This window comes from Nerophis ophidion, linkage group LG14 (genome assembly GCF_033978795.1).
Source record: "Nerophis ophidion isolate RoL-2023_Sa linkage group LG14, RoL_Noph_v1.0, whole genome shotgun sequence".
NCBI lineage: Eukaryota > Metazoa > Chordata > Actinopteri > Syngnathiformes > Syngnathidae > Nerophis > Nerophis ophidion.
Genome location: NC_084624.1, coordinates 51,660,988 through 51,688,466, shown reverse-complemented (window position 1 = coordinate 51,688,466; position 27,479 = coordinate 51,660,988). Strand labels below are relative to the sequence as shown.

At 40.0% G+C, this 27,479-nt stretch overlaps 1 protein-coding gene across 2 annotated transcripts in view; it reads right to left on the bottom strand.

Annotated features, from left to right (window-relative positions):
• LOC133568828 (liprin-beta-2-like) overlaps nt 1–25,979 on the bottom strand; it is a 183,425-nt gene extending 157,446 nt beyond the window's left edge. Inside the window, exons 1-2 of one of the 2 annotated variants that reach the window (XM_061920987.1) lie at nt 25,893–25,979; nt 25,710–25,772 (exon numbers count right to left, since the gene is read on the bottom strand). The gene's annotated coding sequence lies outside the window, so the exon portion shown is untranslated. Of the gene's footprint in view, nt 1–6,708; nt 6,913–25,709; nt 25,773–25,892 lie in introns of those variants that run through there. The other variant, XM_061920988.1, reaches the window with a different exon arrangement.
• Between the last annotated feature and the right edge of the window lie 1,500 nt (nt 25,980–27,479).

The following is a 27,479-nucleotide window of genomic DNA, read 5'->3' as shown; positions in this document are numbered from 1 at the left end:
AACACATGCCAATACGGCCTTTTTAGTTTACTAAATTGCAATTTTAAATTTCCCGGGAGTTTTTTCTTGAAAACGTCGCGTAATGATGACGTGTACGCTTGACGTCACGGGCTGTTAGGAAATATGAGCGCTGCGCACACACACAGCTAAAAGTTGTCTGCTTTAACCGCTTAATTACACGGTAATTAAGCGTCGGTTAGCATCCCGCTAACCGTGCCAAACAGGAGCTTTAACCTTCCTCTTGTGTTAGCTTTCTGTTACCATCTCGGTTTTGACCCATGTCTTAAATCAGCTGTAAAATACACTAAAAACAATTATCTATCATCCAATTTGTTTCTCATCTCTTGGTTACCTCGTTAGGTTTCCTTATCCATGAAAATATTGGTTTTAATATTTTTTGTGTGGGCCATTGGGCCTTTTTTTGTCAGTATACGCCTCGATTTCAATTGAAAAAAATGGTAAAACGAACCTCAAGAGAATCATATAAATAAAAAAAAGGTTTTTGTGTTACCTGACCATTACTGAGGGGTATTAGAACACATCTCTTAAATACATTTGTTTTATTTATTTTTTCATTTTAATAATTTTAACATAGTAACAACTGAATTGACCTCAAATGTCTGGACATTTTAGTTTTTAAATGCATAAAAGAACCACATTAATTTTGTTTGTTTTTGTACTGGATAACAAGGTAAAATGAGGATCCACTAAAGCTCACATGATTGGGAGAGGAGCTGGCTGTCAGTGTGTTCAGTTTTGGCTCTACTTAGTGCTTTATAGTCTTATTTTTTATAACTGGGTTGAAACCGACCCTAACAACACCAATGTCATAATTTCAACCAGAGCATTTTATAATTTAGTGAAACAAAAAAAACAAGTTTTATTTTGTTGAAATAGAGGTTCCTGACAAAGTCAAAAAGCCTTGATGCATAAAAATACATTTATGTGGTTCTTTTATGCATTTAAAAACAAAAACTGGTCGGTGCCGACCCTATCACAAGACGAAGGTTAAGTTCATTTATTAAAAAAAGTCTTGATTTTGGAAGAAATTGGTAAATTTTCCATTTTCCTAAACGACGATTCTGGCACATTGGTACCAGCACCGTTTCAAAAGTACTGCTTTGGCACCAGTATGATGTATTTATACCATTCAATGTGGAGCAATACACAACCCTACACCTCAGACCTGGCTCCAGTTCTGTGACTAGGATGTTTCCGAGTTGAGTAAATAAATATGTAAACATGGATGGATAATTACCGTGTAAGTGACATGACGGATATGCTTGGCAGGAAAATAAATATTTGTATTTATTATTCATATATCCATTGTATGAACCATCAAACACACTGAAAATGTTATCAATACATTTCAAAATTGCAATTAGTATTGATGGCCAACAATCAAACCACCAAAACATTACAACAAACAAGACCAACGTTGCAACAAACAAACCAGCCAATTGTGACAGCAAACAAACAAAGATGTCACAAAATACAAGACAAACTTACAATGACAAAAAACCAACAACGTTAAAACAAACAAGACCTTACAATAAACAAGACCAACGCTACAACAAACAAATGAACTGAATGTTACAATAAACAACCGGGATATGTATTACAACAAACAAGACAAACAGTAACAACAAACAAATAAAAGGTTACAACACATTAGACAAATATTACAACAACAAAAAACACCTTACAACAATCAAGACAAATGTTACATCATACACACAAGACAAACATTACAACAAAGAAGACAAAGGTTACAACAAAGAAAGAAGACAAAGGTGTATTAGACAAAGGTTACAACAAAGAAAGAAGACAAACGTTAGACAAAGGTTACAACAAAGAAAGAAGACAAACATTACAACAAAAAAATAAGACAAAGGTTACAACAAAAGAAAGAAGACAAATGTTACAAAAAACAAACAAGACAAAGGTTACAACAAACAAGATAAAGGTTACAAGAAAGAAAGTAGAAAAAGGTTACAAGAAAGAAAGAAGACAAAGGTTACAACAAAAAAAGAAGACAAAAGTTACAACAAAGAAGGAAGACAAAGGTTACAACAAAGAAAGAAGACAAAAGTTACAACAAAGAAAGAAGACAAAGGTTACAACAAAGAAAGAAGACAAATGTTACAAAAAACAAACAAGACAAAGGTTACAACAAACAAGACAAAGGTTACAACAAAGAAAGAAGACAAAGGTTACAAGAAAGAAAGAAGACAAAAGTTACAACAAAGAAGGAAGACAAAGGTTACAAAAAACAAACAAGACAAAGGTTACAAGAAAGAAAGAAGACAAAAGTTACAACAAAGAAAGAAGACAAAGGTTACAAAAAACAAACAAGACAAAGGTTACAACAAACAAACAAGACAAACGTTACAACAAAGAAAGAAGACAAAGGTTACAACAAAGAAAGAAGACAAATGTTACAAAAAACAAACAAGACAAAGGTTACAACAAAGAAAGAAGACAAACGTTACAATAAAGAAAGAAGACAAACGTTAAAACAAACAAACAAGACCAACGTTACAACAAAGAAAGAAGACAAATGTTACAAAAAAACAAGACAAAGGTTACAACAAAGAAAGAAGACAAACGTTACAACAAAAAAATAAGACAAAGGTTACAACAAAGAAAGAAGACAAATGTTACGAAAAACAAACAAGATAAAGGTTACAACAAACAAGATAAAGGTTACAAGAAAGAAAGTAGAAAAAGGTTACAAGAAAGAAGACAAAGGTTACAACAAAGAAAGAAGACAAAGGTTACAACAAAGAAGGAAGACAAAGGTTACAACAAACAAACAAGACAAACGTTACAACAAAGAAAGAAGACAAAGGTTACAAAAAACAAACAAGACAAAGGTTACAACAAACAAGATAAAGGTTACAAGAAAGAAAGAAGACAAAGGTTACAACAAACAAGATAAAGGTTACAAGAAAGAAGACAAAGGTTACAACAAACAAGATAAAGGTTACAAGAAAGAAAGAAGACAAAGGTTACAACAAAGAAAGAAGACAAAGGTTACAAGAAAGAAAGAAGACAAACAAACAAGACCAACGTTACAACAAAGAAAGAAGACAAATGTTACAAAAAACAAACAAGACAAAGGTTACAACAAACAAGATAAAGGTTACAAGAAAGAAAGAAGACAAAGGTTACAACAAACAAGATAAAGGTTACAAGAAAGAAAGAAGACAAAGGTTACAACAAAGAAAGAAGACAAAGGTTACAAGAAAGAAAGAAGACAAAAGTTACAACAAAGAAGGAAGACAAAGGTTACAACAAAGAAAGAAGACAAACGTTACAAAAAACAAACAAGACAAAGGTTACAACAAACAAGATAAAGGTTACAAGAACGAAAGAAGACAAAGGTTACAACAAACAAGATAAAGGTTACAAGAAAGAAGACAAAGGTTACAACAAAGAAAGAAGACAAAGGTTACAACAAAGAAGGAAGACAAAGGTTACAACAAACAAACAAGACAAACGTTACAACAAAGAAAGAAGACAAAGGTTACAAAAAACAAACAAGACAAAGGTTACAACAAACAAGATAAAGGTTACAAGAAAGAAAGAAGACAAAGGTTACAACAAACAAGATAAAGGTTACAAGAAAGAAGACAAAGGTTACAACAAAGAAAGAAGACAAAGGTTACAACAAAGAAGGAAGACAAAGGTTACAACAAACAAACAAGACAAACGTTACAACAAAGAAAGAAGACAAAGGTTACAAAAAACAAACAAGACAAAGGTTACAACAAACAAGATAAAGGTTACAAGAACGAAAGAAGACAAAGGTTACAACAAACAAGATAAAGGTTACAAGAAAGAAGACAAAGGTTACAACAAAGAAAGAAGACAAAGGTTACAACAAAGAAGGAAGACAAAGGTTACAACAAACAAACAAGACAAACGTTACAACAAAGAAAGAAGACAAAGGTTACAAAAAACAAACAAGACAAAGGTTACAACAAACAAGATAAAGGTTACAAGAAAGAAAGAAGACAAAGGTTACAACAAACAAGATAAAGGTTACAAGAAAGAAGACAAAGGTTACAACAAAGAAAGAAGACAAAGGTTACAAGAAAGAAAGAAGACAAAAGTTACAACAAAGAAGGAAGACAAAGGTTACAACAAACAAACAAGACAAACGTTACAACAAAGAAAGAAGACAAAGGTTACAAAAAACAAACAAGACAAAGGTTACAACAAACAAGATAAAGGTTACAAGAAAGAAAGAAGACAAAGGTTACAAGAAAGAAAGAAGACAAAAGTTACAAGAAAGAAAGAAGACAAAAGTTACAACAAAGAAGGAAGACAAAGGTTACAACAAAGAAAGAAGACAAAAGTTATAACAAAGAAGGAAAACAAAGGTTACAACAGAGAAGGAAGACAAAAGTTACAACAAAGAAGGAAGACAAAGGTTACAACAAAGAAAGAAGACAAAGGTTACAAGAAAGAAGACAAAGGTTACAAGAAAGAAAACAAAGGTTACAAGAAAGAAAGAAGACAAAGGTTACAACAAAGAAAGAAGACAAAGGTTACAACAAAGAAGGAAGACAAAGGTTACTTGGCATCCAGTAATTGCTTTGACTCACATTTTAGTTCCTCTTCAGAGTGCTAGATCTCCCATGGTTGTTGCTTACCACCATCAAATGACACAAACATTCCCAACAAGGTGTGTCGTGCACCACTTGTTGTACACAAGTAGTGTAGTACTGCTGTGTAGTACTGTCGTGTAGTAGTGTTGTGTAGTAGTGTAGTACTGTTGTGTAGTAGTGTAGTACTGCTGTGTAGTAGTGTAGTACTGTTGTGTATTAGTGTAGTACTGTTGTGTAGTAGTGTAGTGTTGTTGTGTATTAGTGTAGTACTGTTGCGTAGTAGTGTATTTCAGTTGTGTAGTACTCTTGTGTATTAGTGTAGCGCAGTTGTGTAGTAGTGTAGTGCTGTTGTGTAGTGCAGTACTGTTGTGTAGGAGTGTAGTGCTGTTGTGTATTAGTGTAGTACTGTTGTGTAGTATGTAGTGCTGTTGTGTATTAGTGTAGTACTGTTGTGTAGTATGTAGTGCTGTTGTGTATTAGTGTAGTACTGTTGTGTAGTATGTAGTGCTGTTGTGTAGTGCAGTACTGTTGTGTAGGAGTGTAGTGCTGTTGTGTATTAGTGTAGTACTGTTGTGTAGTATGTAGTGCTGTTGTGTATTAGTGTAGTACTGTTGTGTAGTATGTAGTGCTGTTGTGTATTAGTGTAGTACTGTTGTGTTGTAGTGTAGTGCAGTTGTGTAGTAGTGTAGTGCTGTTGTGAAGTACTGTAGTGCTGTTGTGTAGTACTGTAGTGCTGTTGTGTATTAGTGTAGTACTGTTGTGTAGTAGTGTAATACTGTTGTGTAGTAGTGTAGTGCAGTTGTGTAGTAGTGTAGTACTGGTGTGTAGTAGTGTAGTGCAGTTGTGTAGTGAAGTTGTGTAGTAGTGTTGTACTGTTGGGTAGTAGTGTAGCGCAGTTGTGTAGTAGTGTAGTGCTGTTGTGTAGTAGTGTAGTGCAGTTGTGTAGTGAAGTTGTGTAGTACTATTGTGTAGTAGTGTAATACTGTTGTGTAGTAGTGTAGTACTGTTGGTCATTAGTGTAGTACTGTTGTGCAGTTGTGTAGTGAAGTTGTGTAGTAGTGTAGTACTATTGTGTAGTAGTGTAGTGCAGTTGTGTAGTAGTGGTGTGCCGTTGTGTATTAGTGTAGTACAGTTGTGTAGTAGTGTAATGCTGTTGTGTATCAGTGTAGTACTGTTAAGTAGTAGTGTAGTGCAGTGCAGTTGTGTAGTAGTGTAGTGCAGTTATGTAGTAGTGTAGTGCAGTTGTGTAGTAGTGTAGTGCAGTTGTGTAGTAGTGTAGTACTGGTGTGTAGTAGTGTAGTGCAGTTGTGTAGTAGTGTAGTGCAGTTGTGTAGTAGTGTAGTACTGGTGTGTAGTAGTGTAGTGCAGTTGTGTAGTGAAGTTGTGTAGTAGTGTTGTACTGTTGGGTAGTAGTGTAGTGCAGTTGTGTAGTAGTGTAGTGCTGTTGTGTAGTAGTGTAGTGCAGTTGTGTAGTGAAGTTGTGTAGTACTATTGTGTAGTAGTGTAATACTGTTGTGTAGTAGTGTAGTACTGTTGGTCATTAGTGTAGTACTGTTGCGCAGTTGTGTAGTGAAGTTGTGTAGTAGTGTAGTACTATTGTGTAGTAGTGTAGTGCAGTTGTGTAGTAGTGGTGTGCTGTTGTGTATTAGTGTAGTACAGTTGTGTAGTAGTGTAATGCTGTTGTGTATCAGTGTAGTACTGTTAAGTAGTAGTGTAGTGCAGTGCAGTTGTGTAGTAGTGTAGTGCAGTTGTGTAGTAGTGTAGTGCAGTGCAGTTGTGTAGTAGTGTAGTGCAGTGCAGTTGTGTAGAAGTGTAGTGCAGTGCAGTAGTGTAGTGCAGTAGTATAGTACTGTTGTGTAGTAGTGTAGTGCAGTAGTGTAGTGTAGTTGTGTATCAGTGTGGTTGTTGTGTTGTCAACTGTGGGTGTAAAGTTTTGTTTTGGTGTGTGCCTCAACTCTCACTGTAATAGAATAAAATAGAAAGTACTTTATTGTTGTCAACTGTCAGTGTAATCGAATAGAATAGAATAGAATAAAAAGTACTCTATTGATCCCTGAGGGAAATTCAATGTTTTAACCTCGCGCTCGCTCACCTGCCATGTGACAGCAATGGTGCCTTCAAGTATTCCTCGGAAAAAAGAGCCCCGGAACAGTTTTGCCAGATAGGAATCTTAAAATGAATGATTGTATCCTGAGAAAAAAAAAGTATCGTGTATACCCGATTTGACGTTGATCGGGGCTATTTTCTCCAGTAGAATGTCACCACAGACCTTGTATGCTATATTTTATCAGGCAGTCCCATATTTAGTAGTGTCGCGAACAAGCTGCCACCAACACATCTCTCACCCAAGTGTTGTTAAAGCCAACGACGCGCATTACAAAAACCTTGAAACTGTTACTTTGTTAATTTTACTGCGTGACAGTCCTTGTCAACGATTGCTTTATTTAAAAAATGTCAACATGGGTTATAAAAATATGAATGCATATTTAAATAAAAAAAACGTTGAGATTTTCAGGGCGTTAGTATTTTTTTCTTTACTCAACACTGCCATCTAGTGGAAATAACTTTTCAATAACATTTGGATGTAAAAATGGCTCATTTATTTCCAAATGTGTGAAAAAATCTCATCTTAAAATAACACCAAACAGCCTTACTTCCATAACCCAGACAACAAATCTATTGAAGAAGATGCACGTCCACGATTGCTTGTGTATGTTTCACATTCAAAGTAGGACTTAGTACTTTGTTTACCTCCTGCTTGTGTATGTTTCACACTCAAAGTAGGACTTAGTACTTTATTTACCACCTGCTTGTGTATGTTTCACACACAAAGTAGGACTTACTACTTTATTTACCTCCTGCTTGTGTAGGTTTCACACAAAGTAGTACTTAGTACTTTATTTACCTCCTGCTTGTGTATGTTTCACACTCAAAGTAGGACTTTACCTCCTGCTTGTGCATGTTTCACACTCAAAGTAGGACTTAGTACTTTATTTACCTCCTGCTTGTGTATGTTTCACACTCAAAGTAGGACTTAGTACTTTATTTACCTCCTGCTTGTGTATGTTTCACACTCAAAGTAGGACTTAGTACTTTATTTACCTCCTGCTTGTGTATGTTTCACACTCTAAGTAGGACTTTACCTCCTGCTTGTGTATGTTTCACACTCAAAGTAGTACTTAGTACTTTATTTACCTCCTGCTTGTGTATGTTTCACACTCAAAGTAGGACTTAGTACTTTATTTACCTCCTGCTTGTGTATGTTTCACACTCAAAGTAGGACTTTGTACTTTATTTACCTCCTGCTTGTGCATGTTTCACACTAAAAGTAGGACTTAGTACTTTATTTACCTCCTGCTTGTGTATGTTTCACACTCAAAGTAGTACTTAGTACTTTATTTAGCTCCTGCTTGTGTATGTTTCACACTCAAAGTAGGACTTTGTACTTTATTTACCTCCTGCTTGTGCATGTTTCACTCTCAAAGTAGGACTTAGTACTTTATTTGCCTCCTGCTTGTGTATGTTTCACACTCAAAGTAGGACTTAGTACTTTATTTACCTCCTGCTTGTGTATGTTTCACACTCAAAGTAGTACTTAGTACTTTATTTAGCTCCTGCTTGTGCATGTTTCACACTCAAAGTAGGACTTTGTACTTTATTTACCTCCTGCTTGTGCATGTTTCACACTCAAAGTAGGACTTAGTACTTTATTTACCTCCTGCTTGTGCATGTTTCACACTCAAAGTAGGACTTAGTACTTTATTTACCTCCTGCTTGTGTATGTTTCACACTCAAAGTAGGACTTAGTACTTTATTTAGCTCCTGCTTGTGTATGTTTCACACTCAAAGTAGTACTTAGTACTTTATTTACCTCCTGCTTGTGCATGTTTCACACTCAAAGTAGGACTTTGTACTTTATTTACCTCTTGCTTGTGTATGTTTCACACTCAAAGTAGGACTTTGTACTTTATTTACCTCCTGCTTGTGCATGTTTCACACTCAAAGTAGGACTTACTACTTTATTTACCTCCTGCTTGTGTATGTTTCCCACTCAAAGTAGTACTTAGTACTTTATTTACCTCCTGCTTGTGTATGTTTCACACTCAAAGTAGGACTTTGTACTTTATTTACCTCCTGCTTGTGTATGTTTCACACTCAAAGTAGGACTTACTACTTTATTTACCTCCTGCTTGTGTAGGTTTCACACAAAGTAGTACTTTATTTACCTCCTGCTTGTGTATGTTTCACACTCTAAGTAGGACTTTACCTCCTGCTTGTGTATGTTTCACACTCAAAGTAGGACTTAGTACTTTATTTACCTCCTGCTTGTGTATGTTTCACACTCAAAGTAGGACTTAGTACTTTATTTACCTCCTGCTTGTGTATGTTTCAAACTCAAAGTAGGACTTAGTACTTTATTTACCTCCTGCTTGTGCATGTTTCACACTCAAAGTAGGACTGAGTACTTTATTTACCTCCTGCTTGTGTATGTTTCACACAAAGTAGTACTTAGTACTTTATTTACCTCCTGCTTGTGTATGTTTCACACTCAAAGTAGGACTTTGTACTTTATTTACCTCCTGCTTGTGTATGTTTCACACTCAAAGTAGGACTTACTACTTTATTTACCTCCTGCTTGTGTAGGTTTCACACAAAGTAGTACTTAGTACTTTATTTACCTCCTGCTTGTGTATGTTTCACACTCTAAGTAGGACTTTACCTCCTGCTTGTGTATGTTTCACACTCAAAGTAGGACTTAGTACTTTATTTACCTCCTGCTTGTGTATGTTTCACACTCAAAGTAGGACTTAGTACTTTATTTACCTCCTGCTTGTGTATGTTTCAAACTCAAAGTAGGACTTAGTACTTTATTTACCTCCTGCTTGTGTATGTTTCACACTCAAAGTAGGACTTAGTACTTTATTTACCTCCTGCTTGTGTATGTTTCACACTCAAAGTAGGACTTTACCTCCTGCTTGTGTATGTTTCACACTCAAAGTAGGACTTACTACTTTATTTACCTCCTGCTTGTGTAGGTTTCACACAAAGTAGTACTTAGTACTTTATTTACCTCCTGCTTGTGTATGTTTCACACTCAAAGTAGGACTTTACCTCCTGCTTGTGCATGTTTCACACTCAAAGTAGGACTTAGTACTTTATTTACCTCCTGCTTGTGTATGTTTCACACTCAAAGTAGGACTTAGTACTTTATTTACCTCCTGCTTGTGTATGTTTCACACTCAAAGTAGGACTTAGTACTTTATTTACCTCCTGCTTGTGTATGTTTCACACTCAAAGTAGGACTTAGTACTTTATTTACCTTCTGCTTGTGTATGTTTCACACTCAAAGTAGGACTTAGTACTTTATTTACCTCCTGCTTGTGTATGTTTCACACACAAAGTAGGACTTAGTACTTTATTTACCTCCTGCTTGTGTATGTTTCACACTCAAAGTAGGACTTTACCTACTGCTTGTGTATGTTTCACACTCAAAGTAGGACTTACTACTTTATTTACCTCCTGCTTGTGTAGGTTTCACACTCAAAGTAGGACTTCGTACTTTATTTACCTCCTGCTTGTGTATGTTTCACACACAAAGTAGGACTTAGTACTTTATTTACCTCCTGCTTGTGTATGTTTCACACTCAAAGTAGGACTTTACCTCCTGCTTGTGTATGTTTCACACTCAAAGTAGGACTTACTACTTTATTTACCTCCTGCTTGTGTAGGTTTCACACAAAGTAGTACTTAGTACTTTATTTACCTCCTGCTTGTGTATGTTTCACACTCAAAGTAGGACTTTACCTCCTGCTTGTGCATGTTTCACACTCAAAGTAGGACTTAGCACTTTATTTACCTCCTGCTTGTGTATGTTTCACACTCAAAGTAGGACTTAGTACTTTATTTACCTCCTGCTTGTGTATGTTTCACACACAAAGTAGGACTTAGTACTTTATTTACCTCCTGCTTGTGCATGTTTCACACTCAAAGTAGGACTTTGTACTTTATTTACCTCCTGCTTGTGTATGTTTCACACTCAAAGTAGGACTTTGTACTTTATTTACCTCCTGCTTGTGTATGTTTCACACTCAAAGTAGGACTTAATACTTTATTTACCTCCTGCTTGTGTATGTTTCACACTCAAAGTAGGACTTAGTACTTTGTTTACCTCCTGCTTGTGTATGTTTCAAACTCAAAGTAGGACTTAGTACTTTATTTACCTCCTGCTTGTGTATGTTTCACACTCAAAGTAGTACTTAGTACTTTATTTACCTCCTGCTTGTGTATGTTTCACACTCAAAGTAGGACATAGTACTTTATTTACCTACTGCTTGTGTATGTTTCACACTCAAAGTAGGACTTTACCTCCTGCTTGTGTATGTTTCAAACTCAAAGTAGGACTTAGTACTATGTTTACCTCCTGCTTGTGTATGTTTCACACTCAAAGTAGGACTTAGTACTTTATTTACCTCCTGCTTGTGTAGGTTTCACACAAAGTAGTACTTAGTACTTTATCTACCTCCTGCTTGTGTATGTTTCACACTCTAAGTAGGACTTAGTACTTTATTTACCTCCTGCTTGTGTATGTTTCACACTCAAAGTAGGACTTAGTACTTTATTTACCTCCTGCTTGTGTATGTTTCAAACTCAAAGTAGGACTTAGTACTTTGTTTACCTCCTGCTTGTGTATGTTTCAAACTCAAAGTAGGACTTAGTACTTTATTTACCTCCTGCTTGTGTATGTTTCACACTCAAAGTAGGACTTTACCTCCTGCTTGTGTATGTTTCACACTCAAAGTAGGACTTAGTACTTTATTTACCTCCTGCTTGTGTATGTTTCACACTCAAAGTAGGACTTAGTACTTTATTTACCTCCTGCTTGTGTATGTTTCACACTCAAAGTAGGACTTTACCTCCTGCTTGTGTATGTTTCACACTCAAAGTAGGACTTAGTACTTTATTTACCTCCTGCTTGTGTATGTTTCACACTCAAAGTAGGACTTAGTACTTTATTTACCTCCTGCTTGTGCATGTTTCACACTCTAAGTAGGACTTTACCTCCTGCTTGTGTATGTTTCACACTCAAAGTAGGACTTAGTACTTTATTTACCTCCTGCTTGTGTATGTTTCACACTCAAAGTAGGACTTAGTACTTTATTTACCTCCTGCTTGTGTATGTTTCACACTCAAAGTAGGACTTACTACTTTATTTACCTCCTGCTTGTGTAGGTTTCACACAAAGTAGTACTTAGTACTTTATTTACCTCCTGCTTGTGTATGTTTCACACTCAAAGTAGGACTTAGTACTTTATTTACCTCCTGCTTGTGTATGTTTCACACTCAAAGTAGGACTTAGTACTTTATTTACCTCCTGCTTGTGTATGTTTCACACTCAAAGTAGGACTTTACCTCCTGCTTGTGTATGTTTCACACTCAAAGTAGGACTTAGTACTTTATTTACCTCCTGCTTGTGTATGTTTCACACTCAAAGTAGGACTTAGTACTTTATTTACCTCCTGCTTGTGCATGTTTCACACTCAAAGTAGGACTGAGTACTTTATTTAGCTCCTGCTTGTGTATGTTTCACACTCAAAGTAGGACTTAGTACTTTATTTACCTCCTGCTTGTGCATGTTTCACACTCAAAGTAGGACTTAGTACTTTATTTACCTCCTGCTTGTGTATGTTTCACACTCAAAGTAGGACTTAGTACTTTATTTACCTCCTGCTTGTGCATGTTTCACACTCAAAGTAGGACTTAGTACTTTATTTACCTCCTGCTTGTGTATGTTTCACACTCAAAGTAGGACTTAGTACTTTATTTACCTCCTGCTTGTGCATGTTTCACACTCAAAGTAGGACTGAGTACTTTATTTAGCTCCTGCTTGTGTATGTTTCACACTCAAAGTAGTACTTAGTACTTTATTTACCTCCTGCTTGTGTATGTTTCACACTCAAAGTAGTACTTAGTACTTTATTTACCTCCTGCTTGTGTATGTTTCACACTCAAAATAGTACTTTATTTACCTCCTGATGCTTCAGTCACTTTACCAAATGATCATCACAGTTTCTACAAAAACATGAAATAGATCAAATCAGGTTTACAAATGAATGTAAATTTCTTCCCAAGACCACATTAACATAGTACTTCTTTGATACCAAAAGTTTATTGTACTTGTAGTACTTGTACAAGTGTGTCTGTAGTTTCTTATACTTGTAGTTTCTTATAATTGTGATACTTGTAGTAATGTAGTAGAAGTTGTTTGTCGTTTTAGTACTTGTAGTAAAGTACATGCAATTTATTGTAGTCACAGTACGTGCAGTAAAGTGTATGCATCTTCTTTTAATTGTAGTACTTTTACTTGTTTATTTGTAGTTTTTATACTTGTAATGCTTGTAGTAGTGTACCTGCAGTTTCTTGTATACGTATGTAGTACTTGTAGTAGTGTACTCGTACTTTCTTACACATGTACTACTTGTTTTAAGGTACTTGTAGTTTCTTATAGCTGTAGTACTTGTAATGTATTGTTGTTGGAGTACTTGTTTTAAAGTACTTGTAGTATTTGTGGATCCTTGTATTTGTAGTACTTGTTGTAGTGTACTTATAGTTTTTTTGTGTAAATAATACTTGTGGTAGTGCAATTGTATTTTTTTGTACGATAGGATAGACTTATTTCTTCAACAAAGGGGAATTGATGTGGATGCAGTGCCGATTTCTACATATATTAACAAAAGTAAACTGAATGAAAAACTCAAATTAGTAGTAAATAATACATATTGCATTATATTTGGATGAAAAAATACAAGAAAAAGACAAAAACAAAAAGTTAAAAAAAGAAAAAATGCGATTGCATTTGGACGGATTCCGATGTTTTTAGACACATTTACTAGGATAATTCTGGGAAATCCCTTATCTTTCTATTGTGTTGCTAGTGTTTTAGTGAGTTAAATAGTACCTGATAGTCGGAAGGGTGTCTCCACGGGTGTCTTGACGCGCAGTGTCTCAGGGGAGTCGACGGCAGCTGCATGGACGGCACAAGCTCAGCTTTTCTCCGGTAAGAACTGACTTTTTAACCTCAATTTTCTCACAGAAACCTGCTGATTGACATGTGGTCGGGATCCATGTTCGCTTGACCGCTCTGATCCATAGTAAAGCTTCACCTCTGGGAATTTTAAACAAGGAATCACCATGTGTTTGTGTGGCTAAAGGCTAAAGCTTCCCAACTCCATCTTTCTACTGTGACTTCTCCAATATTAATTGAACAAATTGCAAAAAATTCAGCAACACAGATCTTCAAAATACTGTAAAATTATGCCGTTAAAGCAGACTACATTTAGCAGTGTGTGTGTGCAGTGCTCATACTTCCTAAAAACCCGTGACGTCTTGCGTACACGTCATCATTACACGACTAAATTGTAATTTAGTCAACTAAAAAGGCCGTATTGGCATGTGTTGCAATGTTAATATTTCATCATTGATATATAAACTATCAGACTGCGTGGTGGGTAGTAGTGGGTTTCAGTAGGCCTTTAAAGTTGTATTATTAAATAGAGGTCGGTGTCTAGCTGGACCGATAATCAGCATTTCCGTTTTCTTGGCGTTGAGTTGTAAAAAGTTAGCGGACATCCATTGTTTAATTTCATTTAGACGCGCCTCCAGTTGACTACAATCCGGCGTTTTGGTCAGCCTTAGCGCATGTACAGTTGGCTGTCATCAGCATAAGAGTGAAAGCTAACATTTATGATGTCACCTAGTGGCAGCATTTAGATGCTGAAGAGTGCAGGGCCAAGGACTGAACCCTGGGGAACTCCACACGTTACCTTAACATAGTCCGAGGTCACATTGTTATGGGAGACTCACTACATCCTGTCAGTAAGATAAGAGTTAAACCAAGACAGGGCTGAGTCTGACATACCAATTCCGGTTTTTGTAACACTAGCATGGGCTAGGTGGGTTAAGAGTGTAAATTGTGTTACAGAAGATGGTTGGTCTAGGAGCCTGAGGTATGAAAGAGGACAACTTGTTATCTTGGTTTTGACTGCATTAAATGTATTGATACAAGAATATAAACACCATAGATCAGTGGTCCCCAACCACCGGGCCGCAGAAGAATTTTTTTTTTTTTTTTTTAATTAAATCAACATAAAAAACACAATATACACTTACAAATAGTGCACCAAACACAAAAAAACTCCCTTTTTCATGACAAAAACGCCCTTTTTTCATGACAAAGAAGAAAAAAAAAGAAAAGATTAAAAAAAAGGACACCCCCCGGGCCGCGGGACAAATTATTAAGCGTTGACCGGTCCGCGGATACAAAAAGGTTGGGGACCACTGCCATAGATGACACAATACAAAATTTAAAAAAAATGCCCAAAACAAAAGTAAAAGATACAGTCCTGCTTCCTTCTCGGAACCAGTCCACAGTTCAATCAATCAATCAATCAATGTTTACTTATATAGCCCTAAATCACTAGTGTCTCAAAGGGCTGCACAAACCACTACGACATCCTCGGTAGGCCCACATAAGGGCAAGGAAAACTCACACCCAGTGGGACATCGGTGACAATGATGACTATGAGAACCTTGGAGAGGAGGAAAGCAATGGATGTCGAGCGGGTCTAACATGATACTGTGAAAGTTCAATCCACAATGGATCCAACACAGTCGCGAGAGTCCAGTCCAAAGCGGATCCAACACAGCAGCGAGAGTCCCGTTCACAGCGGAGCCAGCAGGAAACCATCCCAAGCGGAGGCGGATCAGCAGCGCAGAGATGTCCCCAGCCGATACACAGGCAAGCAGTACATGGCCAACGGATCGGACCGGACCCCCTCCACAAGGGAGAGTGGGACATAGAAGAAAAAGAAAAGAAACGGCAGATCAACTGGTCTAAAAAGGGAGTCTATTTAAAGTTCAGTTCGAAAGGTACGCAAATGCAAGGACTTTTGCGTCAATCCAAAAGTTCAGTTCAAAAAACTAAAGTAATCCAAAAGGGTTCGCAGCGGAGGAGGAAAAAAAAATGCTTGTCCTACCGCATAGTTGTTGAGTTGAGTTTGAAGGTGGATGGGGAGCTCAGGTTGTATTCCTTCCCTGACCTCAAAGTCCAAAAAAACAAAGTGAGTTACCTAGTTACCTCTTCACTAGCAAAGTACATTCTATATGTACTTGAAAGCATAATATAAGCATTCGATTGTCCAGAATGACCAATTTTTTTGTACTAATAAACCAATTGATGGCATCATTTAACCATGTTAATTAATATACAATCATGAGTCCAATTAAAATGAACATTCATAATACATTTCTAATAATACAGATCGTGATTTCTTATCTAAAGTGATAAAAGTCAATCATGAATCAGATACAAATTAAATTACAAATGCACTTATATAACGTAGTTTCATAATAATACTCATTATTAGAAACTCAATGAATCGTGATTCAAATTCAAGTATTTGTCCAAACATTCCATCCATCATCCATCATCTTCCGCTTATCCGAGGTCGGGTCGCGGGGGCAACAGCCTAAGCAGGGAAACCCAGACTTCCCTCTCCCCAGCCACTTCGTCTAGCTCTTCCCGGGGGATCCCGAGGCGTTCCCAGGCCAGCCGGGAGACATAGTCTTCCCAACGTGTCCTGGGTCTTCCCCGTGGCCTCCTACCGGTTGGACGTGCCCTAAACACCTCCCTAGGGAGGCGTTCGGGTGGCATCCTGACCAGATGCCCGAACCACCTCATCTGGCTCCTCTCCATGTGGAGGAGCAGCGGCTTTACTTTGAGTTCCTCCCGGATGGCAGAGCTTCTCACCCTATCTCTAAGGGAGAGCCCCGCCACACGGCGGAGGAAACTCATTTCGGCCGCTTGTACCCGTGATCTTATCCTTTCGGTCATGACCCAAAGCTCATGACCATAGGTGAGGATGGGAACGTAGATCGACCGGTAAATTGAGAGCTTTGCCTTCCGGCTCAGCTCCTTCTTCACCACAACGGATCGGTACAACGTCCGCATTACTGAAGACGCCGCACCGATCCGCCTGTCGATCTCACGATCCACTCTTCCCTCACTCGTGAACAAGACTCCTAGGTACTTGAACTCCTCCACTTGGGGCAGGGTCTCCTCCCCAACCCGGAGATGGGACTCCACCCTTTTCCGGGCGAGAACCATGGACTCGGACTTGGAGGTGCTGATTCTCATTCCGGTCGCTTCACACTCGGCTGCGAACCGATCCAGCGAGAGCTGAAGATCCCGGTCAGATGAAGCCATCAGGACCACATCATCTGCAAAAAGCAGAGACCTAATCCCGCGGTCACCAAACCGGAACCCCTCAACGCCTTGACTGCGCCTAGAAATTCTGTCCATAAAAGTTATGAACAGAATGGGTGACAAAGGACAACCTTGGCGGAGTCCAACCCTCACTGGAAATGTGTTCGACTTACTGCCGGCAATGCGGACCAAGCTCTGGCACTGATCATACAGGGATCGGACCGCCACAATAAGACAGTCCGATACCCCATACTCTCTGAGCACTCCCCGCAGGACTTCCCAAGGGACACGGTCGAATGCCTTCTCCAAGTCCACAAAGCACATGTAGAATGGTTGGGCAAACTCCCATGCACCCTCAAGAACCCTGCCGAGAGTATAGAGCTGGTCCACAGTTCCACGACCAGGACGAAAACCACACTGTTCCTCCTGAATCCGAGGTTCGACTATCCGGCGTAGCCTCCTCTCCAGTACACCTGAATAAACCTTACCGGGAAGGCTGAGGAGTGTGATCCCACGATAGTTGGAACACACCCTCCGGTCCCCCTTCTTAAAGAGAGGAACCACCACCCCGGTCTGCCAATCCAGAGGTACCGCCCCCGATGTCCACGCGATGCTGCAAAGTCTTGTTAACCAAGACAGCCCCACAGCATCCAGAGCCTTAAGGAACTCTGGGCGGATCTCGTCCACCCCTGGGGCCTTGCCACCGAGGAGCTTTTTAACTACCTCAGCGACCTCAGCCCCAGAAATAGGAGAGTCCACTACTGATACCCCAGGCACTGCTTCCTCATAGGAAGACATGTTGGTGGGATTGAGGAGGTCTTCGAAGTATTCCTTCCACCTATCCACAACATCCGCAGTCGAGGTCAGCAGGATGTCCAAACATTCAAAGTTGGTAAACAATCAAGCAGAGTTAAAGGCCTACTGAAACCCACTACTACCCACCGCCAGTGTTCATTTTGACAGCAACATTTGATTTAGTTTTAGCCATAGTCTTTTGACTCAAATGTAATTTAGTTTCAGTCATAATTTAGTTGTTTAAATTGTTTGAATTTTAGTCTAGTTTTGGTTGACGAAAAATCATTAGATTGTAGTCGACGAAAACTACAGTAGATTTAGTCGACTAAAGGGTAATATGTAAACTTTCCCTTCAATTTCTGAAAAATCACCGATACAAGTCGTATTTTGATGAAAATCATGTCTGAAATTTAGTATTTCAAGAGTGAACCGTGTAATAAACGGGATTACGTCGAGTGAGTTGTATGTTGTGAAAAATGCTTACCTGTGTGCCGATTTCGGGGTGATTCGGCTGTAAATGTCGCTTCAAGTTTGTTGTGTTTTTCCCCCTAATCCTCGCGCTGCATTTCTTACACTGTGTCTTGTTATCTTTGACGTCAAATATAAAATGTCCCCATACGTCCTCCCCGGCGTTGACATGTTGTCTTCTGCAGCGCATTCCTGGGTCAGTCTCAAACGCAAACTACGTTTACGTAACTTCCTTACCACGTCGCTCTGATTCAATCAATGTTTATTTATATAGCCCCAAATCACAAATGTCTCAAAGGACTGCACAAATCATTACGACTACAACATCCTCGGAAGAACCCACAAAAGGGCAAGGAAAACTCACACCCAGTGGGCAGGGAGAATTCACATCCAGTTGGACGCCAGTGACAATGCTGACTATGAGAAACCTTGGAGAGGACTTCAGATGTGGGCAACGCCCCCCCTCTAGGGGACCGAAAGCAATGGATGTCGAGCGGGTCTAACATGATACTGTGGAAGTTCAATCCATAGTGGCTCCAAGACAGCAGCGAGAGTTCAGTTCAAAGCGGATCCAAGACAGCAGCGAGAGTCCCGTCCACAGGAGACCATCTCAAGCGGAGGCGGATCAGCAGCGTAGAGATTGGTTCTCTTCCCAACTCCTCCCGCCTCTTCCTAATGAAATGAGTTCCGATTGGATCTCAGCACCTCCAAGTCCGAATCCATGGTTCTCGCCCGGAAAAGGGTGGAGTGCCATCTCCGGGTTGGGGAGGAGACCCTGCCCCAAGTGGAGGAGTTCAAGTACCTAGGAGTCTTGTTCACGAGTGAGGGAAGAGTGGATCGTGAGATCGACTGGCGGATCGGTGCGGCGTCTTCAGTAATGCGGACGTTGTATCGCCAGTGAAGAAGGAGCTGAGCCGGAAGGCAAAGCTCTCAATTTACCGGTCGATCTACGTTCCCATCCTCACCTATGGTCATGAGCTTTGGGTCATGACCGAAAGGATAAGATCACGGGTACAAGCGGCCGAAATGAGTTTCCAGGTCTCTCCCTTAGAGATAGGGTGAGAAGCTCTGCCATCCGGGAGGAACTCAAAGTAAAGGCGCTGCTCCTTCACATCGAGAGAAGCCAGATGAGGTGGTTCGGGCATCTGGTCAGGATGCCACCCGAACGCCTCCCTAGGGAGGTGTTTAGGGCACGTCCAGCTGGTAGGAGGCCACGGGGAAGACCCAGGACACGTTGGGAAGACTATGTCTCCCGGCTGGCCTGGGAACGCCTCGGATCCCCCGGGAAGAGCTAGACGAAGTGGCTGGGGAGAGGGAAGTCTGGGTTTCCCTGCTTAGGTTGTTGCCCCCGTGACCCGACCTCGGATAAGCGGAAGATGATGGATGGATGGATGGATGGATGGATCTCGTCTCTGGCAGACATTTTCGTCTCGTCTTCATTTGTTGACGAATATGTCAATACACTTCGTCATCGTCTTAGTCCACGTAAATTCTTTTTTATTTAGTAATTGTCTCATTTTACTCAGAAAGAAAAGGTCGTTGACGATAACTATGACGGAAATTTTTCATCAACAACATTAACACTGCCCACCACACAGTCTGATAGTTTATATATCAATGATGAAATATTAACATTGCAACACATGCCAATACGGCCTTTTTAGTTTACTAAATTGCAATTTTAAATTTCCCGGAATTTTCTTCTTGAAAACGTCGCGTAATGATGACGTGTACGCGTGACGTCACGGGCTGTTATAAAATATGAGCGCTGCACACACACACAGCTAAAAGTCGGTATTTTGGACATCTGTGTTGCTGAATCTTTTGCAAATTGTTCAATTAATATTGGAGAAGTCACTGTAGAAAGATGGAGTTGGGAAGCTTTAGCCTTTAGCCACACAAACACACGGTGATTCCTTGTTTATAATTCCTGGAGGTGAAACGTTCCTATGGATCAGAGTGCGGTCAAGCCAACATGGATCCCGACCGAATGTCAACCAGCAGGTTTCGGTGAGAAAATTGTAGTTAAAAAGTCGCTTCTTACCGGAGAAAAGCTGAGCTTGGGCCGTCCATGAAGCTGCCGTCGACTCCCCTGAGACACTGTGCGTCAAGACACCCTTCCGACTATCAGGTACTATTAAACTCACTAAAACACTAGCAACACAATAGAAAGATAAGGGATTTCCCAGAATTAACCGAGTAAATGTGTCTAAAAACATCGGAATCCTTTTTTTTTTTAAACTTATTTTTATAAATTTTTTTTTCTAGTCCGTGACTATCAATATCTTCAAACACAAATCTTTCATCCTCGCTCAAATTAATGGGGAAATTGTCGTTTTCTCGGTCCAAATAGCACTTTTTTTAAAACTAGACAAACAAGTCAATGGCGTTTTAAAATTGTGTTTTTATCACCTTCATATTTTAGTAAAGGTTAAACCGTTTTTATCTTTTAACCTTTTTGAACAAGTGGTGCATGCTTTTATTTCAAGTGGCCTGGACTACTGCAATGCACTTTATGCTGGCATTAGCCAAAAAGCTCTCTCCCGGTTGCAGTTAGTCCAGAACGCGGCAGCAGGACTTTTAACAGGGGCCAGGAAACGCCAGCATATAACCCCAATTCTTCAGAGTTTGCACTGGCTCCCTGTTCATTTTAGAATTGATTTTAAAACATTGCTGTTTGTTTTTAAATCTTTACATGGACTGGCACCTCAATATATCTCGGACCTCATCCAAATTTACATTCCTGCGCGCGCTCTGAGGTCCGAGAGCCAGTTCCAGCTCGTGGTGCCCAAGACCAGACTTAAGACCAGGGGAGACAGGGTCTTCTCTGTGGTCGGCCCTAAGCTCTGGAACACTCTGCCGCTCCATGTTCAAACTGCTTCCACAGTGGAGTGTTTTAAGTCTCGTCTTAAGACCCACTTTTATTCTTTGGCTTTTAACACTACGTGAGTTGTGTGGTCCTCTGTTGTCCTCTGTGTTTTTTATACACTTTGATTTCTATTTTACTGTTTTAATTGATTTTACCCTTTAAAATAGTTTTTAATCATCCATCCATTTTCTACCGCTTATTCCCTTTCGGGGTCGCGGGGGGTGCTGGCGCCTATCTCAGCTACAATCGGGCGGAAGGCGGGGTACACCCTGGACATATTGTTTTTATTGGTGTTATATTTGTTTATTTTTTGTTTTTATTCAGTCATTGGTGGAGCATAATATATATATATATATACTTTTTTAATTCTATTTTATTTATTTTTTTTACAATTGTTTTTAACATGGCTGTGCAGCACTTTGGAAACGTTATTGTTGTTTAAATGTGCTCTATAAATAAAGTGGATTGGATTGGATTTTTGTTGGAGGCTCCCATTAAAAACAGTGTGAGGATGTGAGGAACCATCAACAGGTGACGTCATCGTCTGCGACTTCCGGTAGAGGCAGGGCTTTTCTGTTAGCGACCAAAAGTTGCAAACTTTATCGTGGATGTTCTCTACTAAATCCTTTCAGCAAAAATATGGCAATATCGCGAAATGATCAAGTATGACACATAGAATGGACCTGCTATCCCCGTTTAAATAAGAACATCTCATTTCAGTAGGCCTTTAAGTGAAAGTGTTGCGCAACAAAGCAAATACACGCACCTGCGTTCCATCTAGAGCGTGTGGAAAGAAGACAAACTGGGAAAAGCATTCACAAAGAGGCTAAAGAATATTAGCCCTTTGCCAATTTGCTAGACTAAATTGTTGCCTATAAATGGGCTGGATGGTCATAAGAGAATAAAAGGTCATTAAAGCTGCAAGCAGCGTTGGTCGGGCTCCGCTTGGGCTGCTGCCCCCGCGACCCAAGCCCTGGTCTTAGTCAGCCCTACATAGAGGTTTTTTTTTCATGTCTGTGCGACGTTCTTAACGAAAGTTACAAGTAGTTTTGTCTGTGTTTTTTCCTAGGGGGCGCTAGAGCGCAATTTTTATTTTTGGGGTTTGTTTTTTTTATTAGATGGCAATTTTCGCCAGTCCTGATGTGTGTGTAAAATTTGTTGAGTTTCAAAGCAGGGGCGTCACTAGACCTAATACTGTACTGGGGCACACCTGGGGCACAAATAATTCATGTGAGCGTGCAAAGCGCGCAAGCAAAAACATTTTTAGCACTTATTTATCATAAAAAAATACATAAAATAGTGCTTTAAACTATGAAATCATATCAGATGATGTTGTATGGATCTTTGATTAACCACCTGAAATGAACTAATGCATTTGGCCTACTTGTGCACTTTTTTACTCCAGACTTCTAAACTGCTACTGGTAAAAGCAAAAAGGAAGAGCAATGAATCTTTTTGAAATATTTATTGCAGTAATCATCTGCAAATTTAACATCTACAAAAGTAAAACAAAAAATGAAGCACCCCTACATCTCTGGGTTCTTTTATATTATTTAATTTCCATTTATGGCAATGAGGCTAATCCTATTTCAGATACACAAAACTATAAAATATACACAAAACAATAAAGCCACAGTAGTAGAATAAATGAACAACTGTTGTGTGTCTGCTCAGGGAATTATTTTCTGAGAAGTAAACTGTAATGTCTCCTTTTCATTTTTGCAAAGTGGTCAATCACTCTGGACAGACATGGAAATATTACAGTAACTGTTATACAGTTGACCAGGGGTTCCCAACTGCTGTGACGCGACATAAAAGTGGATTGTGTGTCATTTTCAGTGAGTCGCAGTCAGATGTGTGCGTGAAAAAAAAAACATTTTAGGGAGAAAAAAATAAAATTGTGGCAACAAACCCAGATATTTTTAGCCATTTTTCTAGTGACTATTAGTGAGTATTTTAGCAAAAGGCAAAGCGACTAACAAGTTGGAGGAAGACTCAGGACAGACATGGAAATATATTTTTTTAAATCTAAATGGGGCAACAAAACCTGATATTTTCAGCCATCTTTCTGAAAACGAATACTGAAATGTTACTATTTTTTCTGGAAACAAAACCAGATGCTTTAGCTGTAGCCATTTTTCTGGTGACAAAACAATATTATTTTAGTCAAAGTCGCACCGATTAACAAGACAAGTCTACTGTGCTATTTTTCTGTGAAATAAACTTGAATGATTTAAAAATTTGGCTCACGACTTGATGATATGGAAAAATGTTTTTCTTCCTGAAGATAAACCATTTGAGAAGCACTCAGCTCACACATGCTTACTCTAAATCATCATTGATGCAGAAGCAGCAGACAATAACCAACATTATGTTTCAGGGACGGCGTGGCGCAGTGGGAGAGTGGCCGTGCGCAACCCGAGGGTCACTGGTTCAAATCCCACCTAGAACCAACCTCGTCACGTCCGTTGTGTCCTGAGCAAGACACTTCACCCTTGCTCCTGATGGGTGCTGGTTGGCGCCTTGCATGGCAGCTCCCTCCATCAGTGTGTGAATGTGTGTGTGAATGGGTAAATGTGGAAGTAGTGTCAAAGCGCTTTGAGTACCTTGAAGGTAGAAAAGCGCTATACAAGTACAACCCATTTATTATGTTAGATCCACTATGGACTGGAGTCTCACTATTATGTTAGATCCACTATGGACTGGACTTTCACTATTATGTTAGATCCACTATGGACTGGACTCCCACACTATTATGTTAGAGCCACTATGGACTAGATTCTCACTATTATGTTAGATCCACTATGGACTGGACTCTCACATTATTATGTTAGATCCACTATGGACTGGACTCTCACTATTATGTTCGAGCCACTATGGACTGGACTCTCACTATTATGTTAGATCCACTATGGACTGGACTCTCACTATTATGTTAGATCCACTATGGACTGGACTCTCACACTATTATGTTAGATCCACTATGGACTGGACTCCCACACTATTATGTTAGAGCCACTATGGACTAGACTCTCACTATTATGTTGGATCCACTATGGACTGGACTCTCACACTATTATGTTAGATCCACTATGGACTGGACTCCCACACTATTATGTTAGATCCACTATGGACTGGACTCTCACACTATTATGTTAGATCCACTATGGACTGGACTCCCACACTATTATGTTAGAGCCACTATGGACTAGACTCTCACTATTATATTGGATCCACTATGGACTGGACTCTCACATTATTATGTTAGATCCACTATGGACTGGACTCTCACTATTATGTTCGAGCCACTATGGACTGGACTCTTACTATTATGTTAGATCCACTATGGACTGGACTCTCACTATTATGTTAGATCCACTATGGACTGGAGTCTCACTATTATGTTAGATCCACTATGGACTGGACTCTCACATTATTATATTAGATCCACTATGGACTGAACTCTCACTTTTATGTTAGATCCACTATGGACTGGACTCTCACTATTATGTTAGATGCACTATGGACTGGACTCTCACTATTATGTTAGATCCACTATGGACTGGACTCTCACTATTATGTTAGATCCACTATGGACTGGACTCTCACTATTATGTTAGATCCACTATGGACTGGACTCTCACTATTAGGGACGGCGTGGCGCAGTGGAAGAGTGGCCGTGCGCAACCCGAGGGTCACTGGTTCAAATCCCACCTAGAACCAACCTCGTCACGTCCATTGTGTCCTGAGCAAGACACTTCACCCTTGCTCCTGATGGGTGCTGGTTGGCGCCTTGCATGGCAGCTCCCTCCATCAGTGTGTGAATGTGTGTGTGAATGGGTAAATGTGGAAGTAGTGTCAAAGCGCTTTGAGTACCTTGAAGGTAGAAAAGCGCTATACAAGTACAACCCATTTATCATTTATTTATCACGTTGATTGGAAATTCCCCCGACAGCTCGTACAGCAAATGAATGTTTGTCTTGATACAAGGAATAACTCGCTTCTCCTTCCCTGCTGCGGGCGAATAACTTTTTTGAATCCATCTAGGAGTTACAGTTTGAGTCAAATCAAAATCAAAATAATATAATGAACAAATTGTTGTTGGCTAACGTCACCTCTCTCTCTCTCTCTCTCGCTCTCTCAACTGAAGTCTCGATCCACACGTGAATAAATTACCATATTAATTAGCCATGTGCTCATTGTTACGTGGAGTGAATACAGTAGCAATCAATTACCATACTAAGTAGTATGTGCGCTATTCTCTATGTTATGTAGACTTAAAACTCTGAAGCGTTTTTTTTTTATTGGTGAAAGTTTTACTGGGGCACTGCAGATCAACAGTGGGGCACGTGCCCCAGTGAAATATGTCTGGCTACGCCCCTGTTTCAAAGCATGTTAAGGGGGTCAAATTACAGCTAGGCGTTTCTGGATGTTGTTGATAAATGGCTTTCGCTTTGCATAGTAGAGCTTTAACTTGCACTTAGAAGCATTTTAAGGGAGTCAAATTACAGTTCATTTAGGAAACTTTGCGCAGGGGTTTTTTTTGAAGGCGCGTAAAATCAAAACCAACCGGAGCAGTCATCAAAACTGTGTGACTAACTTTTAATCAGAAGGCTTCAAACTCTCTCCTGTGCGAGTTTGAAGCCGACACAACAAACGCGGGAAGAGGAGATCATGTTTGAGAACAAAAGGTAATTACCTGAGTGATGGAGGGCAAAACAACACACCTGCACGGCCCGATAGTTCATCCAACATGTTGGCTCTATGGAGAAATAGCAGCGGTTAGCGCCTATGCTAAAACAGACGCAAATATAATATTGGCGACATGGCACATGATTGTGATTTTGGAATTCCGTTGATTATGCCATGGCTAAAGACTCACCTAATTATGAAGTTTGCAAAGTGTGGGGATGAGAAAATTTGGCGAGTTTCTTGTCCAGCGCGTTTCATAGCAGACAGGAGAGAGCGTGGTCAAGAGCGCAGCACTTCCTTGAGAGGAAGAGAGCGCCATTTGGGGGCAGGAAGTAACCCTCCACAATAAAAGTCTTTGCACTGTATGCATGTGTTTAATTGGTATTTTAAATATGAGTTACATTTTGATACGCTTTAATAAAATATTATGATCGACGGTATGGATCGTGGTCCTGATGGCTTCATCTGACCGGGATCTTCAGCTCTCGCTGGATCGGTTCGCAGCCGAGTGTGAAGCGACCGGAATGAGAATCAGCACCTCCAAGTCCGAGTCCATGGTTCTCGCCCGGAAAAGGGTGGAATGCCATCTCCGGGTTGGGGAGGAGACCCTGCCCCAAGTGGAGGAGTTCAAGTACCTAGGAGTTTTGTTCACGAGTGAGGGAAGATTGGACAGGTGGATCGGTGCGGCGTCTTCAGTAATGCGGACGTTGTATCGATCCGTTGTGGTGAAGAAGGAGCTGAGCCGGAAGGCAAAGCTCTCAATTTACCGGTCGATCTACGTTCCCATCCTCACCTATGGTCATGAGCTTTGGGTCATGACCGAAAGGATAAGATCACGGGTACAAGCGGCCGAAATGAGTTTCCTCCGCAGGGTGGTGGGTCTCTCCCTTAGAGATAGGGTGAGAAGCTCTGCCATCCGGGAGGAACTCAAAGTAAAGCCGCTGCTCCTTCACATCGAGAGGAGACAGATGAGGTGGTTCGGGCATCTGGTCAGGATGCCACCCGAACGCCTCCCTAGGGAGGTGTTTAGGGCACGTCCAACCGGTAGGAGGCCACGGGGAAGACCCAGGACACGTTGGGAAGACTATGTCTCCCGGCTGGCCTGGGAACGCCTCGGGATCCCCCGGGAAGAGCTAGACGAAGTGGCTGGGGAGAGGGAAGTCTGGGTTTCCCTGCTTAGGCTGTTGCCCCCGCGACCCGACCTCGGATAAGCGGAAGATGATGGATGGATGGATGGATGGATGGTATGGATCGACGCTAAGTGTTCATTTAGCTGCTCTGCAACAATTTTTTCCGAGGATTTTGGAAATAAAGGGAAGGTTAGACACCGGTCAGTAGTTTATAATGAGGTCAGGATCGAGGTTAAGTCTTTTAAAGGCCTACTGAAATGAGATTTTCTTATTTAAACGGGGATAGCAGGTCCATTCTATGTGTCATACTTGATCATTTCGCAATATTGCCATATTTTTGCTGAAAGGATTTAGTAGAGAACATCCACGATAAAGTTCACAACTGGAAAAAAGCCCTGCCTCTACAGGAAGTCGCAGACGATGACGTCACATGTTGATGGCTCCTCCTATATTCACGTTGATTTTAATGGGAGCCTCCAACAAAAACAGCTATTCGGACCGAGAAAACCACAATTTCCCCATTAATTTGAGCGAGGAGGAAAGATTTGTGTTTGAGGATATTGATAGCGACGGACTAGAAAAAACCCCCCCAAAAAACGTGATTGCGATCGCGTTGCATTGAGACGGATTCCGATGTTTTTAGAGAC